The 18,044-nt window shown below is 37.4% G+C and overlaps 1 protein-coding gene across 1 annotated transcript in view; it reads left to right on the top strand.

The window, feature by feature from the left end:
- Positions 1-18,044, top strand: part of NKD1 (NKD inhibitor of Wnt signaling pathway 1) — a 137,790-nt gene that overhangs the window by 1,075 nt on the left and 118,671 nt on the right. The gene's annotated exons all lie outside the window — the stretch shown is intronic.

Below are 18,044 nucleotides of genomic sequence, written 5' to 3'. Positions count from 1 at the left end.
TATATTTCTGCACACAACTGTCATGCTGTAGTACTCTACCTATAGTACCTGACCTATAGTATCTGAAGGTAAGATTGCTACTAGAGGAATTGGAGCTTTTAGGTCTCCAGGACAGTGTATTCCCAAACAATTGAGTTTTCATGGCCTGCAGTTTTCTCCCCCATTGGAACAAAGCATTGTATGAAGAAGTTTGAAGGTGAGGTTGCAATATGTCTTCTGCAAAGGTATTTTATTTCTTTTTCAGTTTCTTTATCTGCTGCATCTCAGCAGTTAACTATCAGCCCTTGGTCTAATCTACTACATCAGGCACATAAGGAAAGTGTCAGCTATATTGGAGTAAACAAAGGGAATGAATTAGAAATCCTATTCCTGAACTTATTAGTTAGAATTATATTTTTTGATGTAAACACGTTGAAAAAAATTGCCTTTATAAGGCAAACTCATACATTGCAAACAAAATCTGCACGATAAATTCAGAATTTTTAGTACTTAGAAATGGCTAGTAAACCCCTTTATCTTTTTTCTTCAGCTTTTCTCTTTGGTTATGAGGATGGGAATTCTCAGGCTCCGCCACAACATCAGTCAAGATAGAGAAGCAACTCTGTTTTGGAGAAATGCAGGGAAACAAGAGCTAGAGTAGCTATACAAAATACTGTTTTCCTTATTCTTAATAGTTTCTTAACTAAAGTTGTCATACTATAGTCATGAAATATCTAGTGGTAAATTGCTTGTGAAAAAAAAAAGTGTATTGTGATGCTTCCTTTAGGTATTTATGTATAAATGTGGCTCGTTTTACGCTAAGACCTACCTAATTTTTTCCATTGTTCTTGACTTTTACATTAGGAGTGCCATTAGACTTGCTGAGATATGTAAAGAATATTTGCACTATATTTGAACTCTGACTTGGGAGTTTAGAGACTAAATTAAGCTTTGTTCTTCTCACTTCTTACAGAGCTTAATATTTTAAACATGGTCCCTGAGCCAAGTTGTTTCCTCCCAAGAACATGCGTTAGGCATCAGCTCTCGCCCGTCATTTGCTGGGATTGATAATGTGCCAAGTCTTGAAGTCTTGACTCAGTTCTTATTCTGACAAGACTCCCATGGAAATCAATGGAAGTTTTGCCTGATTAAATGCTTCTGGATTCCTCTCCAAAACATTTGGCTTATTTATATAAGGCACATTTGGAACAATCCAACATTTCAACCCTGTAAAGTAGGATTATCAAAATCTTAACTGATGGAGGACATTCTGAGGGCAAAATACCCAGGGGCCTGCTGCTGGCAGTGGAACACTGCCTGTGTTTGGAAAGCAAACCAAAACAAACCCAAAGGCGGCAGGACAATACATCATCTAAAAAGTGGCTTGTAAAACAGCAGTTAAATTTAGCTGGCAACATCCACATATGAACAGCATGACATGACAGTGCTTTGTTACGCTGTGAGGTGATTGACTGATGGCTTGTGTTGTTCAGAGTCACTTTGAAACTAAACAACAAAAGGCTATGCCAGATTATATTTTAAAATGTTTCTTTTTCCCTATTTATGGAAATTAGGAAAACTAAATGTGCAATTTGTTCATGCAATAAGATGTACTGCAGCTTAGCAAGCATTCTGTTGCAATCAGTTTCAGTGAATACCACAAAAACACTTCAGGATGAACATAATCACCAGAAATAAATAGAAAGTGACTTTAATGATCAGCTTTTAATTACATATCATACAACTCTTAATTTATAAACACATTTAGGGTTTTGGAAACTTGGCATGCTATATGTCATGTAATATATATTTCTTTGAAAACAATATATGCTTTGCATATTGGAAAAGAAGCTATTTGAAAAAAGTAATGTTTATACATTCCCTGTGGTTCTGCTGTGTGGAGTGGATCAAGTTCAGCTATTTTGCAACAAACACATGCAACTTTCATTTCTTGGTGAGAAAGGTGAGACACAGATTTCAGACAGAGTGAGAAGCAACATCACAAAGCCAAATTAAATGCTTTTTTAGTTAATTTACCAAATCCATACCATGTTGTGGAGCATAAGAATTCTGTAGCGGTAATACAATGATCCCAGTCAGGCCCTGCAGCTCCTTAGGATGGTGCATGTCTAAGTTGCGTCTGCATTTGCTACCAGGGTACATACTGGTAGCTATGTGTGCTGGTCCCACTGTAGGATGTACTCATCATTCGCTGTGCTCGCAGTGTATTTACTACAGCTCTAACTACGTGAACCAAGATCAGATCATGATTTTTTCCATTGCATAGATGGATGTGTCAAATGAGTAGGGCCTTGGCTTTTGGAAAGAAAGCATATCGTATTTCTCTCCAAAGTCCTTCTCCAGCTGTCCAGGAACTGCACAGTGAAATTCTGAGATTATGTCTATACTGTGACATAAAGGGTTGTTAAAGTCTACTGAACCCTATGACTCATGCTTGCTTTCCCAAAGACTATTAGACCAGCTGCAATTTTGATTTAGAGCACTCACATATTCAGGAAGAGTTGGCTTGTGTTATCTCTTGACAGACTAATTCATATCATATATGATTTGCTGGTGTCTGGTCCATCCAGGCTTGATAGCTTGAGCCTATGCTAAAATACCAGGCATGCTTTGGTAACTATAAGCACTGCTTCCTGCTCCAATGCCTGTTTTTTACTTTCTTTTGTGATCAAACAAAGCTTATGATCTTAGAACTGATTTATTATGGCTGTGTAACCTGCATGGACATTAATTTTTCCTGTCTCCCAAAAGTACAGAGCTTTGGCTGAGAGACTATTTACATGGTCATGAGGTTACAACATGAACTGGGGGGGGGGGGGGTGAAAATGCATTTTGCTGACTTTGTGGCCATATGCTGTGACAGGGTATACAAAGGCTAAGGGTAATAAAGCTACTGGGGGCTGAAGGGAGAATTCTTTAGGATAGGAGCTGCTGAGTTCAAGACCCAACAGTGCTAGGCAAGAGCCCAGCTTGCCATCTGCCAAATGTTGTTCCCCTTCCCTACAAGAGCAAGCTGGAAGCTGGGAGAGGAACTGCCTCACAGCTGTTTGGAACCAGACAGCACTGCAAGTTTTGAGTACTTCTTGCTTTCATTCTTGTATCATCAATTAGCAAGGGAAAGATATGTGTCAGAAGGACATATCAATAATGACAACTAAATCTGCTCAACTCTTCCCCAGACAGTAATTTTTCTGAACAAATAAAGTAGTCCTGAGGTCTCTAAAAACATGGGTATAATTGCATCATGAAATAGGAACAAAATTAAATTATTTGAAGCAGAATAACATTTTAATGTTTTAATTTTATTTTTTTATCTTATTTTTATTTTATGTCAGTTAATTCATCTTTGTGCTTTCCTATTTAATATCTCTAGAAATGCTCTTGCTTTCACAAGACCTGTGAATGCTCCTCACAGGCTAGCATTGCTCCTTGCTAATACAAAAATCTTTAAAAGGATTTTTGCTACTTCCATTCTCTGAATCTCTTGGAGTGAGTCTGTTTCATCTTCTCTGCCTTTCAATTTCTGTGCTCTTTTGGCAGGAACTGTTGGCCTGATTCTGATCTTATTTGAAGTGTGTAAATCAGAATGAAGCCCTGTGCCTTTGAGTGAGATCTGGGAGCAAATACCCTAGCATGGTATATGGCATCTTGTACTGCCAGGAATTCCATTCGGATTTGCAGCAAAAGGGAATTCTTAACCAGGTTCAGTTTCTACAAAGGGCAGTTTGCTACTACAAAGGGAGTCAAACAAATAGAATGACTCAACACTGAAACAAAAGTAGAGGTAGGGATCACAGAAGTGAGTTTTAAAGGCATTTATTAGAAAGTCTATAAAAGATAAGAAATTAAAAAGTAGGGTAAGAGTCAGTTCGGCACATAGACATGGACAGTCAGTGTAGACTCATTTTTCTGGAGGATAGAATCAGAATTTACTAATTTGGTAATATATGGTATTTTGATAGAAATCCGATGGTTATTCTTACACTGGTTACAACTGTGCTTAAACTATCAGAAAGGGATGGAGGGAGGGTGGCCTCAGAATGGAGAGCAGCCACAGTAGTTAAAATCAGTGCAAGTAAAAGCATAATTTGGAAAAGAGGAGACTTCTTTTTAAGATTCGATGTTCTAATCAGCAGTGATTTGGATAAGAATATGGAAGAAAACATAACATTTTAAAGTACTAGCAGTAACACCACAGTATTTAATTTTTAGTTTCAGACTAACAGATGTCTCTCTTGATAACAACTTTGCAATTTGCCTTTGATCTTTACAGCGGGCAAGGAGTTGTCCATTGGGGAAAAAATCTATATTTCCAAATTTCTTTCTTTGCATTTTTGCAGTCAATGCTCATGTGCATATATAGACTTACCAGCCAATCTATGATATATTTTGATAGCTAGGTTGCTGGGTGAGCAGGCCTGTTTTGGAATACCGTCACACAGGAGCTTAGACTGGATGCCTGTAGAAGAATTTCACTGGGATAGTTCTCATGGTATTACTAGAAATTCTCCAATGATAATAACTTTTGCTATCTCAAAAGTTTCCCTGCACTGGAAAGTATAGAAACATCCTAAAGATCTGTTGCCACGGAAGTCTCATAAATCATGCATCTTAGTCTCACTTGCTTCCATTACAGTTTTTAAGCAATATTGCTAAACATGAGAGATCTTGGTATGTTTTAGTTCAAGTGAATGAAGCACTTTTTCATAATTTATGATTCAACTACAACACTCACTACGATAGAATGTTGTGGAAACTGAAGTAGATTCAAGAAGGGATTAAATATATGGCTAATTATGCACTACTGCTGGGTTGCACTCTCTAAATCAAGTTCCTAAACTTCTGCTTCTCGAAAGCAGAGATGGTGAAGATAGATCCTTGTTCTTCCCTTATCAACTTACATTACCTAGAAATTTGCTGCTGAATCCCTAGCACTAACACTTGATAAAGTGTGGCAGATCCTACACTCTTAATCCTCACCAGGCTCTTGCCATAGGTGCACAGTGAAAGGTTGAGAAGCAGTAGTCACAGATTCCATCAAGGGAAATTCTAAACACATATTACGGTAAAGGTGGTTAAGCTCTGGAACAGGCTACCAGATGTGCTGTGAAATCTCTGTCCTTGGAGATGTTCAGAACTTAACCGGACAAGGACCCCAGCAACCTGATCTGACTTTGAAGTCAGCCTTTCTTTGAGAAGGTTTGAACTAGATGACCTCCAGAGTCCCTTCCAACCTAGAATATTAAATAATTCAGTGATGATCAAGTTGGAAGGAGGTTGGCAGAAAGTCCAGATTGCTGCTATTATAGGAAATTCCTCCTTTTCTGTCTCTTCAGTCTCTTTCACAAGTTTATTGAATTTCCTCTTCAAAACAGTTGTCAAGCTCAGTAGAAAAAAAAGAAACAACAATACATAGGGAGCTTTCTAGCTTCATCCTCTGTGTATTGTACTTTTCTTCTTCCGGTTTAGATTCCACCTTTGTAATTTAAATAGCAATTACATCTTTGTGTTCCTCTTCACATATAACTAGGGACCAGACGCCATCAGTCTCCAGTGTTGACCCAGACAGCTGGGGATTCCCTGACTGAGGAGATCTCTCTGCTCCCTCCTGTAACCTAAGAGCAATAACAGTTTATGACAGTGTGTCAATGGAGAGATTTCTCACTGAATATGTTTGCCAAAACTAGACTTTAGTAAGCCCATCAAAAAGAGATGAGGACCTTTCCCCTAGTTTTCTTGCTCTGTCTCTTCATAAATATTGAAATTAAATTTCTTTTCCATTCATTACGCCTCCTATTCCCAACTTCCAAGATGAGGATTCTGTCCTGCCTGTTAATCCCCCGTCACAGCGCTCATTCTTACCTCATCAGGCAGCTGCTTGAACTCTGCTCTGCTTCAGTGATAGATGCCCTACTGCAATCAAGGCTCAAAAGTGTAAACACTAAAACATGTATTTTACATGAGGAAAAAGAAAAAAACCATCAAGAAAACAGGAATTTGTTTCAGTCATAGTCTTAATCTATACTACTTAGATTGTTATACTAGGCTCGTACATATTTCATGTACTTTCACTATTTCCCAATATGTTTCAAAAAATAATTTATAGTCATTACATTCATAAGTGCTGCTCACCCCTGAAGTACTGTACTTTTAGAAAAAATTGTCATTATTCCAGTTCTTTTTAGTTCTTAAAGTTTTTATTTTGAACGAGTGTAGATCTTGTGATGTGCTTCCTTAAGTCATGAGAATGATGCTACCAGTCTTAACTTCCTATGTCTACCTGACCCTGACCCTCCTCTTGCTGATTTTCTTTCAGACAAGCATATGATGCTTTTTTCTAGTCTCTATTCCCAAATGAAGAGAAGTGACCCTAATAGCTTCCACACTCCTCAGCCCAGCCTTAACAGAACTCCATTGCTGTTGCATGAGGCACCTCTCTGTTACAGCAATTTGCCTTCACAAGACTTTGTTTCATAGCCAAGTTTGGCTGCGAGAGAATAGACCATAGGGCTCTCTGTGGGTATGGAGCCACTATTTTTGATTTCTTGGTTGTTTTTCCTTTTTCTTTCTTTCTTTTTTTTTTTTTTTTTTTTGGTCAGTGTTCCACATATTTGGCTATGTCAACTATGTTTACTTGAATAGGGAAAGAGAAGCTGGTCAGCAAATTACACAGAGTTGAACAATTGCTGAACAGCTATTTGTATTGTTCTTTAACTGCGTTATCAGTTCAGAGTTGAAACCTGATATTCTTGCACTAGAGACACAAGAGCTTTTGGTTTGAAATGTATGCTTTGCATATCTAATCATTTCTTTGTAATATTCATCTTGAGGTTTCAAGAGGGAGACTAAATTGTAGACTTATTTTACTCATGTTTTTATACTTGCTCTCCTCACTTGCTGTTTGATGGGCCTTTCCTGTACTTCTGCAGATCTGAGCTCTTCCACAATCTGAGGCACGGACTCTTGGTTTTGCTTCTCTGATCTCACTGGCACAGTGCACTGGCATTTCTACCTTTGCCTCCTTCATGTATAAAAATAGGAAACCCAGGGGTGGCTGCCAGAGAAACTTGGAAACACCAGAATGAGCAAATACTGCTCTAAAAATATCATCTTAAGATTGTGTTCCCTGTGTTATATAGTTTGTGTAAGTAGCTGTCTGTATACAGATCAGGAAATAATGCTTTTATGTGTAGGGTGAAATAGCGGGGGAACCTTTCGTTTTGCTGAGCGGCTTTGTTTTGATCATAGCTGCTTCTTTGCATGCTTAATATTATCTTTGCTGCTCTAAGAACAGATAAGCTGTTCTGACCCTCAACAGAATCTTCAAATAGATCTTCTTAAGAGTCTATTATGCTGATTACTTTTTAATAGAAAATGCACTCACAGTTCTGCATTAATACTGTAATTATCTTCAACATACAAACACCCTCCAAACTCAGTAGAGCCTTTAGGATGAATAGCTATTTTCCCATTTTGTTATCTTTATGTCATCAGATAAAAGCTGGCAATGAGTTTATCCACTCTGACCATCCTCTCAACATGATTACCCTCCCACAGTGACAGGCTGCCATTGGCTGGGTACACTGAAGAATCAGTCATTTAGTGTTTTTATGCTTTGTGGTATCAAAGTTTTTCTGGATTGCTTTCAAGCTTGGTAGGCGTCCAGCAATAATAACTCGATGCTTTATGGTTTTATGAAATCTTCTATATGGTTAATACTTAGCTAAGTATGACTAACATATTACCAAGCACTCGTTTAGTGATCTACTTGAGGAATCAAGCCACTTATTAACTACAGATCTAGTTCTGTATGAGAAGTATTTGCTATCTGATCACTAGCTAATATTTTCTATTTACGTGTAATTCTGGTAAATACCTGGATTTCAATCAATGTTACTGTCATGATGCTGCTAGCTGTTTATTTCCATACATGTTATATCTGAACCTAGTAGAGTATTCTTACCCTAATGCACTGTAGGCTCTTAACTGGCTTAGTTAACTTCAACAATCTCATCCACTGGCATTTGTACAGACCTTCTTTCTGAATAAGACTGTAATGTCAGGTATTACCTCCTAACGCTGTTCTTCAGTATAGGCACTGGTTCCTTTCCATGTACCTTCACAACTGGCTTTCTTTTCCTGTCCATCATGGTCTGAGCCAGACATTTGGGAAATCTTTGAAAGTAAAAAGAAAATGGAGGTGGCTTGTCTGGGAGGAGTTAGCACATGGGCCCCTTGGTAAAGGCCCTAGGTTTGGACTGTATGAATGCATGTCTCAAAGACAGAAAAGTATTCAAGAGTCCTAGGAGATGTCCTAGAAGTGTTTGTTCTAGATCTAGGACTAGCACATCAAGGACATTTCTACTCCACTGTTCTGAAAGTTGGAAATTCTGAATTGAAATCTGATTTTCCCTCTCCTTTGTGATGGAGACCATAATTTTTGCTGCAAATCCATCTTCATTTAGCCACCATATGATAGTTCCAGCAAACATCTTCAAAAGGGTTTCCAGCTTTAATGCCTGTTTTTGCCTTTAGATACATCTGTGCCATTTGGTAGGTATAGGAAATTTTGATAGTGTGAATCTTTTTCATGGTAGTATTTCTGGCTCATTTCTCTTGTTCTTTCCACAGAATTTATACTGTCCTTAACACCAGAGGTTTAAGCAGTCTATTGGAAGCTTCCTAGTCAGGCCCCATTTCCCAATTTCAAAGTTGCAAATTTGGAATCTAAAACTTATAGACAGGGTTCTACTTCCACTCCAGTTTTTAAACAATTCTTAGAACAATTATAAAAACACTATCCACAAGACCATTTAGGATACTTAATATAAAATCATAATCTTACAAAACACACTCATAAAAATAAAAAGTATTATTATAGCAAATGCAGTGTTGAGTACAGTTGTGTCAAACTATAGACTCTTATTATTACTTTTGTTTGTGGAAGTGCTGTATTTCTTTTAACACTTTTGTTCTTTTTTTTCTTCTCATTTTTAGTGTTTAAGCTTTGGGGATGTGTTGTGTATGTTGGTTTCTGTTTTTGTGCTTTTACTTTTTATTTTTTCTTCTTTATTTCTCCATAGACTCTGGTCTTTCTGTGGTTTTACCTCTTTCAGTGAGAGAGTTTGTGAAATGATCGCAGCCCTAGTATATTCAAAGATGCTCCCTCTGAAAGAATCATGATTATCGTTATTAGTTTCTTCATGTCACATACAAACACAGAGTAAAAATAATTTCACTAGCGTAAAATCTCAATTTAGTTACTATGGATTTTAATCTTCAAATTTTTGTTGTAACTTCAGGTGTAATGTTATGCCATTTTCATAGGGTGAACCCCGTGTAGACCAGAGTTGTCTTCCTTCCTTGTGTAATTTTGTGTGTACTGCCTTCTGCAAACTATTTTATTGCATTTTGAATATGCTAGGAATTTTCACTTTTGTCCTGCCTTGTTCTGATTAATAGTGATAAGTATATCATATTCCCATCACTTTCTCTAACTTTAAATCAGGATCTCTTAAGGATCTCTTTGTTGGTTTAATGATCTTACCTTCTTCAAAATCAGGTCTCAAATTAAGAATTCTGAACACTCACCAAAACAACTATAGCATCTCACGTTACTAAAAAAAATTGCAAATATTGTTTTAATTTTTCCAAAAAAACATTCTCTTCATCAGAAGTTTTGTGGATCAGTTTTTTCCCCCTTGTTTTCTCACATGACCATGCACTATTAATTCTAGTGTCTCTGACCTGTAATACTCAAGAAAATATGTATTTTTTTTTTCTTTGTGGTACTGAAGAGCATACCTCCTGCATACCTGATGCTTTGGGATTTGTTTTTCACTCTCTTCCCTCATTCTATTGCTACTCCAAATATGAAATACTTATTGATCATTTAGAAAAACTCCTGATCACTGTGGTTAGAAATACATTATTTAACCTAATACGCAAAGTAGATGTTTGCCAGATTTCTAGCTTCAGCTAATTCAGCATTAAAGCACCAGCTTTAACCAGAATGTTTCAATCTCTTAAAAAGCCCGGCAGTAACTAGTAGTAATATAGTTCCATGTGAACACTCCAGGCACCTACTGTGGTAGGCTTGCCCTCTACTGATATCTAAGTTCAGCCAGTAGAAACTTTGAACGTGGATAGGCCAGAAAAGGAGCTCTGTGTGTGCACGTGTTCATTTGCGTGTGTCCATGTATGGAAGCAATGGGTGAATTCTAAAATTGCCAAATTGCTGGCCACTTCTCTTTTTCACCCAGCCTGTGAAGAGAACTCCTGGCAAACTCACAAATAAGCCTTCTATAGCCGTCAAAGCTCTGTGTATCCATGATTATCTGGGGACTTGGCTTGTCCTTTTTAGGGGCAATTTTTTTCAATGTGATGAGGTTTAATGACTTCATTTGATGTTCCCATTCTTCCCATTTACACTTTTTTTATACTGTCTGAATTGATTGCTTTTGCTAATTGTACAAAAAAAAGATCTCAAATACCTCAGAACTTCCTCTTTCCCAAAATACAGATCAAGCTGTGCTGCCTCAGCTCACTGCAACCAATTGGCATCATTTTCATCTCCAGCTGCCTTCTTATTTGGTGGGCTGTTGAAAGAGGAAGGGAAGGATTCAAGTTCTACAGCCAAATCCACAGCCTTTTGGAAGGACTTTTGCTTGTCTTTTTCTCCTGATCTTGTTCTGCAAGTCCAGATACATTGGAGTGTGTATAAACTGGTTCATTGACTGTTTATCCTGGAAGTCCTTACAAATATTTGAATATGCCGAAAATACAAGTTTCCTCAAGTCCTTTGCCAGTTCAAGTGGGGTCTCTTCCTTCCCTCCTGAGTCCTACCTCTTAGTTGTGCTGTGGCCAACTATGCCCTGTGTGTGGATTCATCCAAGCATATCAAGGGCTGCTCCTGGATTAGAATGATTCAGATTTTGGAGGGGAAAAAAAATGTTGCCACAGTTATTGATGCTAGAATGAACTAGTTGACTGCTTAAAAAAACTCTGCCCTTTCTGACCATCTTCTGTACCATTCATTCGAGTTTGGCATCGAACTGAACAACTGCCAGAGCTTGTACTTCAGATCTGCAGGAATAGCACCTTGAAATTTCTGTGCTTACACTTCAGATCTCATTGCTAACACCACTAATCTCTTTTTGACCTAAGGGGCTCACCAATTTTAGCTTGTTTCTGTTGGGAGGAGAACTTGACTATGGACTGAAGTATTTCTCTGGGACAAATCTGTTAAGTTAAAAGAATATGCACAGGAGCCTGTTTGCCTGAGCACAGCTGGGATTAGCAACGTGACTGAGAGACCATGGTCCTCTTCCAAGCCAGCCCTCCATTCCAAAACTCTTCACGCTTCTCAGATCATGTCATGAACATTTCTTTGTTCACTTTGGATTTCTGTTTGCTGCCTGAATTTGTTCTTTCACTGCTTCTTTCGCAGATTCAAGCACACAACACAAAAAATCAATATAAAACCCTCTGTTATTACATTTTTTTAAACTAACCTGAGTTCAGTTTCTATCTGCAAGGATCAGCCTATTCCCAAGCTTTTACAGATATTCTTTGCTTTCACCTAAACAAAAGGAAAACTGTCAAAATTAGCTCGCATTCAGTAAAATGAATTGTTTGATGCCAGCCAGAGTGTTTTAAAATTGTCCATTGACATTGCCTAGACAAAACAGCTAACAAAAGGAGTCACATTTCTCAGGATATATCCTGAAAGTTGATGTGCATCTGTAGAAACTTACCCATCTAGGAATTAACTGGGATTTTGATCTTATTGTGATGAATGTTATGAGTGGAAGTAGATTGAATGCATTACTCTAGTTTGTCTATCCAAGAAAAGACTTCCTTTTGAAATGTGTAGCTATGAAGTGGAGTTGGAGTGACTTATTCTTGACTATAACTGTTCTGGATGTCTTTAAGTGTTTGGAAAGAAGGTGGAAGAGGATATTCTTAACAGAGAATGTTGTGTCAAAGATTAAATCTTGCTTTACAAATACATAGTGAAGAAGGGCATTTGGTTTTCAGCTGTAATGTATACCCTTTAAAAAAGAATGAAAAAGAAAGTGTTGTGTCTTTATTCAGTCTACAAATTCCTTACAAACTTACAAGGTACTCATATCTGTCTTTAATAATAGCTTAAAATCATTCTGATGGTTTAATCCTATACGAAATAGCTGAATACACGGAAATAGCAGCATCAGCAGCATATGGGAGTATATTTGGGGGTATTTTTAATAGGTTATGCTGGGAAGGAAAGAATCTGGAGATACGATCAGACAAGTTTCTTGTTGCACAATACAACTGATATTTTAGTTATTATGATCACATTTCATTTGACTTCTTGATGAACAGTGCTTGTCTCTCCCTCAGCGTAGAGCACTTGCTTATTTTTGTGGTCTAATTCTGGGGCTGGTAGCTGTTGGGTAATGTCCTTGGGACTGACAAAACAGATATTCAAATATTACATTTTTACTTCAGCCATTGCAACTTGGTTCATTCTGAGCACTTTTACTTGAGAGCTGATAGGAATGCCAGTGCCCTACTCATGACAATTGAGAAATATCGAGACTCTTAGAATTAATTAATTTGAGGAAAAAGAAAAGGCATGTACTTAGTGAGCAAGAGTCAATTAAGAGCTTAATTGCAGAGACAATTGGGAAATACATTTTCGTTTCTCAAGCAAATGAGTGGAAGCTGAAAAGGAAAAGAACTTTTAGACAATATTCCATCTTTTCCAGTTCTGTGCAGAGAGTATTTACTAAGTTGTTTTTTTGTTTTGTTTTGTTTTTTTAACCAAAAATTAATTATAAACAACAACAACAAAAATTCATAGAATCATTCGGAAGTTTTTACCCATAGAAGAAGAATTTTGCCCTAAAAAAGGCTGAATAGCAGATTTCAGCAAGCCATTTTCAGTATTTTACATATGTACCCCTGAGCTAGAGTGGTCACATGTTGAGAATAAATGGCACTTCTGATGCAACCCTAGAGTCTTCAAGAATGTGAAGTTACTCATACAAAAGGAAAAATTCATCTTTTTGTTCCTAGGTATTTTGTTGAAAAATAAATGGAGAGGCAGCACACAAATTACTTGGGAAGGAAGGAGTCAGTCAGACATTTTAGGATTTTGAACAGGTTTAACATGACGTATGAAAGATGTGCTATCTGAGAAGCGAGCAAAGGAACAATTCTGATGGTGCCTATGATAATTTATTTTTCCCCAGAACTCTTAGTACCATTTGTCAATCAACACTACTTTCCCAGGACACTTTGTGTGTAAATGTAAAGCCAGTTCTACATTGGACAGCAGCATGCTTCTTGCAATCATTCTACACTAAAGAATGTGTCAAGGTGGTTGGAGAAAGCCTTATTTAAAATTAAAACTTATGGGGCACCTATTAAAAGCTTCATCTGTCCAGATAAGGCCAAGGCACAGAACTTAAACCAAGTGCTGCTTTGGAAGGACTTTGAGTGATATTCCAAATTGTACTGGGGCTCATTGTTTTCCACCTTGTCAGTAAAGTGATTTGAATCTACATGGGTAAACATAAAACTACAAGGCAAGTTCGTTCAAGAACACAATCCTGCCATCTAGAATTCATGTGACATCCAAACATCAGAAGTACCTGTCCCCCTGCTCCTCTTGAGAGGTAGTTCAGACTTTATCACTGTTTCATACCTTTCTGAAACAACCATAAATACATGCATTTTGGTGACGACCATAAATATGTGAAATGTAATGTGTACTTTGAAGTCTCTCTAGAGTTCAGTCCCTAGAGAAAAAAGCAACGTATAAAGAGTTTATAGAAATGTAGGAGCAAGAGAAGGAATTTGTGCTGAAAGAGAATTCCCCAATTCTATCGATGTCTGACCATTTAAAGCTAGGAGAATCACTGTAAGTCCTTCAGACTCCCTAATGCATCCATTCTCATATTAGATCATCTCTGTAGCCCTTTGAACCCATTGTGGCGACTTGCCAGAAAAACAGGCATACTTTAGCTGCTCCTCATTAACAAAAATATCTGAGGAACATTTCTGAGAACTAGGCTTTCAGCTCTATTTCTTCTACATTTTCATGTTTTTAGAAAGGAATTTTTATTGCCACCAAAGAATCTTTAGCACAAATATCTCCAGGCTTGAAAGCAAGAACATAAAGCATTGTTTACCGATAATTTGTAAAGTTTTGTGTGAATTTTAGAGCATGTTTTTTGTATAAAGAATGTGCACATCTGCCAACAGAATAAGGGCTCGTGTCTGAACTGCCAACAGCAATAGACTGCGCATGTATCAGGAAGGGTTTGTCAACTGCTCCCTTCTTTTAATTTGCACGGTTAGTGCTGTGAGGTTTATGCAAGGCAGCTCTCAGGGGAGGGGACTGAAAGTTCTTTGAAGTCCTTTGTGGTGGCTGTCTAATCTGGAGAAGAGGATTACTTTCTTTCTGCCAGAAGCACATGACAGTTTGGTAATTAATGAGCATCATAAAGTTCTCTTTTTCTATTAGATACCCATTAGTAAACCTGGGATGGTTGTCATTTTGGACAAAACCATGCATATCCTCATTTTATCCCAACATCAAAGGGGATCTCCTACTGTCTGATGCTGAATGCTCTAATTGTGTTTGCATTCGGTGGAGTTGGTGCAGAATGCATCTGAAACGAGTCTTGGCATAAACTGTAGGTCCTGTGATTGGACACACAGCCTGAGCCTTCCCAGAGCTAACAGCTTAAATGAGTGGTGGGTTTCTCTATTATTTTAAACATACTGCTCTCTTCCTCTCCTGTCTGTCTGTTTATGCTATTTGTTTTCCTTTGAGAATACAAGAATTAACATACTTTCCACATCCATATCGTGTTGAAAAAAGGAAAGCACTGTGTTGGGCTATTTCTCTTTCCCCTTTTGATATAGTATTACAAAAAGTCTTTCTTTAGGATTTAAGAGCATTTCAGGTATTAAAGCTCTCTTGGGTTGTCTTTTTCACATTATTCTGAAAGTACAGAATGGTTTCCTGCTCTTTATATTTGGCTCCTTTATACTGAAACAGTTGAAAAGTCCTAGTCTGTGGACTTTTTCTTTTTGAGAAAATGTCACCCTTTCTTCCAAAGGGTCCAGCTTCTGAATGCAGTGTAGTTTCTTCAACTGCATTTAATCTCCTTTAGAAATAAGAAGAATGGCTAAGCAGCCTGTTTTATATATTCTGAATTTAAGATTTTTTTTTTTGAAGGTCATATGCTCATCCTAGACTTGAAATCTATGCCAAATACAGGGAAAGAACTCAGGGCTATGCAGGCTGCTTTTCTATAAGCGTAGTCAGACCAGAAAGCTCCGCTGTAATGAAACGTGATGGCTTCAGAGGGACTGTGCAATTGTAAAGCCAAAAGACGAATAGACATACTTAAGATTCCCTTTTCTTTTTCTCTTATATTTTATATTTTTATAGGATTATGTCTATATTATTTATAGTATTGGATGGGGACAGAATTCTTTTTTGAGGTTAGCCAGGACGCTGTATATTGTGACTGTCAGCTCAGTATTAGCAAACAAAGTACTATTCAGTGTTGTGTCTCATACGGGGAAGAAGTCCTGATATTCTAACGAAGTAACTAAATATATTTGGTATAAAAATGCATAAAATAAGGCCAACTGTTTTTAGCTAGCCAAAATGCTTAGCATAATCTGAGGCACCCTGAAGTATTCAAAGACATGGAAAGGAAACTGGCAAAAATAAGACACTCTTCCTTTATAGTAAAACTGGAATAGAGAGATTGAATTGCATCTGAAATGGAAGCATACTTTCCTCTCTGAAACCACCGAGAAGATGAACTGAGTGAGGTAAATAGAGAGACAAATGAATCGGAGGGAGTATTTTTTTCAGATGATATCTTAAACCTTTACAGCGTGATACAATATGAATATAGTATTTGTTGTCTCTAAGGCCTGGTATTTCAATCATCATTTTCTGAATCATCTTTGCCCTTAGGAGATGAAAGGGATGAGTAATGTCAATGAAGACACAAAACCCGCTTGTAAATATAATCCCTCTATTCTCCCACGTTCCAAATTGGAAGTGGTCAGAAAATTTATGGTGGGACAGCTTTTCATTGACAAATGGCAATCCATATAAATGTTTTGCTTTTGACAATTTTCTATATATTAAAATATCGGAGCAAGATATTTGAGTAGGCTTGAAACAGGACTTCTTTGTAGTTTTGAAATCAAACATTTTGACATGAAGGAGCTTTTTTTATCCCGTTATATAAGAATTAAAAAGATAAATGTGCTTTGTAAAAGAAAAAGCTGAAAAATCAGAACAATCAGTTTCAAATCAAAAGCAGCATTGAAAAAAAATGAAAATTTCAAGGTTTTTTTTTTGTCTTTCAGAATAATTAAAATTATTTGTAGAATTTCCTACAAAGCAGAAAATCTGCTTTCTGTGCCGCTCTGATCCCCAACTGTAAGCTTGACAGAGGCTTAGAGCTCCGCAGTAGTTTTGAATTCTTACATCTACTTGTAATAATTACTTAAAATGAAAGCAAGGAATCCTATCTGGAGACTTTTAATTGTTGAAATGAAGGTTTGGATGGCTGGGCTATTTTGTGGTCCTTTTAAATCAGTCCCTCCTGCCAGTTTGAATGCAAAAGACCATTCCATAATTTATAAACAACATTTACATAATCTATCTCATTGGTTTGTGATACAGAAAAGGATCTCTGGAGAATCATGGAGTATTGAATGATCGATCACCTGACAGTGAGGAAGAGCTGAAGCATATTCTTTTTCCTCAGAGATTTATGCTGACTTGTAAAATTTCAATCCAGTTTTATTAATGCTTTCCCATTCTCAGTAGGAGATGCTCAAGACATGAGGAAACCATTTTATGAAACAAGGTTTTCTTTTAACATTCTGTATATCGTTGTACAACAGTTCAGATGGAAAGAGAATGAATTGTAATTCATGGGAGTTTCTTTAAACTGGTATGCAGTCTCCAGACCAGTTCAGCAGCTTGGCTGAACTTGGAATTCTCTTCTTCCATGATGACAGTACAAAATGAACTTCTTCAGTTGGTGTCGAACTCTCATGGTCCACTTGATTTGTTGTGGCTAGTTTAAGAATGGCTGGACAGGATACTGGTTGCTAACAGTGACTGGGAAAGTATGTAAAAACAGGGCTAGCATATCATGATGCTTTAACTCCATCATCTCTCAGCCTCTAACAAGTTGTTATTCAGGGAATTCTTGAGTTTGAGATGGCTTCTATGTGTTTAGAAACTGTCTGTGGCTTTCTCACATCAGTTTGCCCAGTCTTTCCCTCAGCCTCTGTCAGCAATGGAATTCCATGTTTAGTTGCTTTGAAATATCACAGGAAAAGAGATAATATAGTTCTTCTTTCTTGTACTTTGTTTACTAGAGATTAATTGAATGGTTGATCTACTTATTGGATGGTGCCATTCCTGTCTGCATAACAGGGCTGGTTAGAGTAATGTCAGGCCCTAAGATAAGAGAAATTAGAAAAGCTTTTATTGATATTGCATTTCTTATGTCAAATCCCTGCTCCCTGGAGAAACAGAAAATACACCTTAAAAAGTTCTTCAACAGCCATAAGTGCACACCTGGGACTGGCTTAACACATACATAACTTACACATTCACTGATTTCTGTATGATGACAAAGGTGTGATCTCTTAGGCTTATATGTGTTCATCTTGATCACTGTGGTAGCAATTTTTTCACTCAGATCTATTATATGCCCTGCAGTGCATAGCACACAGGAGCAATATTTTTGTGTAAATAAGGTTCTATTCCCTCAAGATCAGAGAGGAAAGAAGCCTTAAGTCTTGTACCACATACAGGGAGTGGAAATCATCTCACCTCACCTAGCTTTGGCTGCCTACATCATCTTCATTTCATCTCATGACCCATTCTCCCTGTATAACCAAGGGAGGAGAATAGCCATTTCATCTGACCTATTTTAAACACCTGTATTGAGATAGCCAATTCCTGTCCTAACAGGTACTTTTAGAAAATGATTAATCAC

The sequence above is a fragment of the Meleagris gallopavo genome, chromosome 13 (genome assembly GCF_905368555.1).
Source record: "Meleagris gallopavo chromosome 13, MGAL_WU_HG_1.1, whole genome shotgun sequence".
In the NCBI taxonomy this organism is placed as follows: domain Eukaryota; kingdom Metazoa; phylum Chordata; class Aves; order Galliformes; family Phasianidae; genus Meleagris; species Meleagris gallopavo.
The sequence above is the reverse complement of the archived record's forward strand: the minus strand, read 5'-3'. Positions and strand labels throughout refer to the sequence as shown.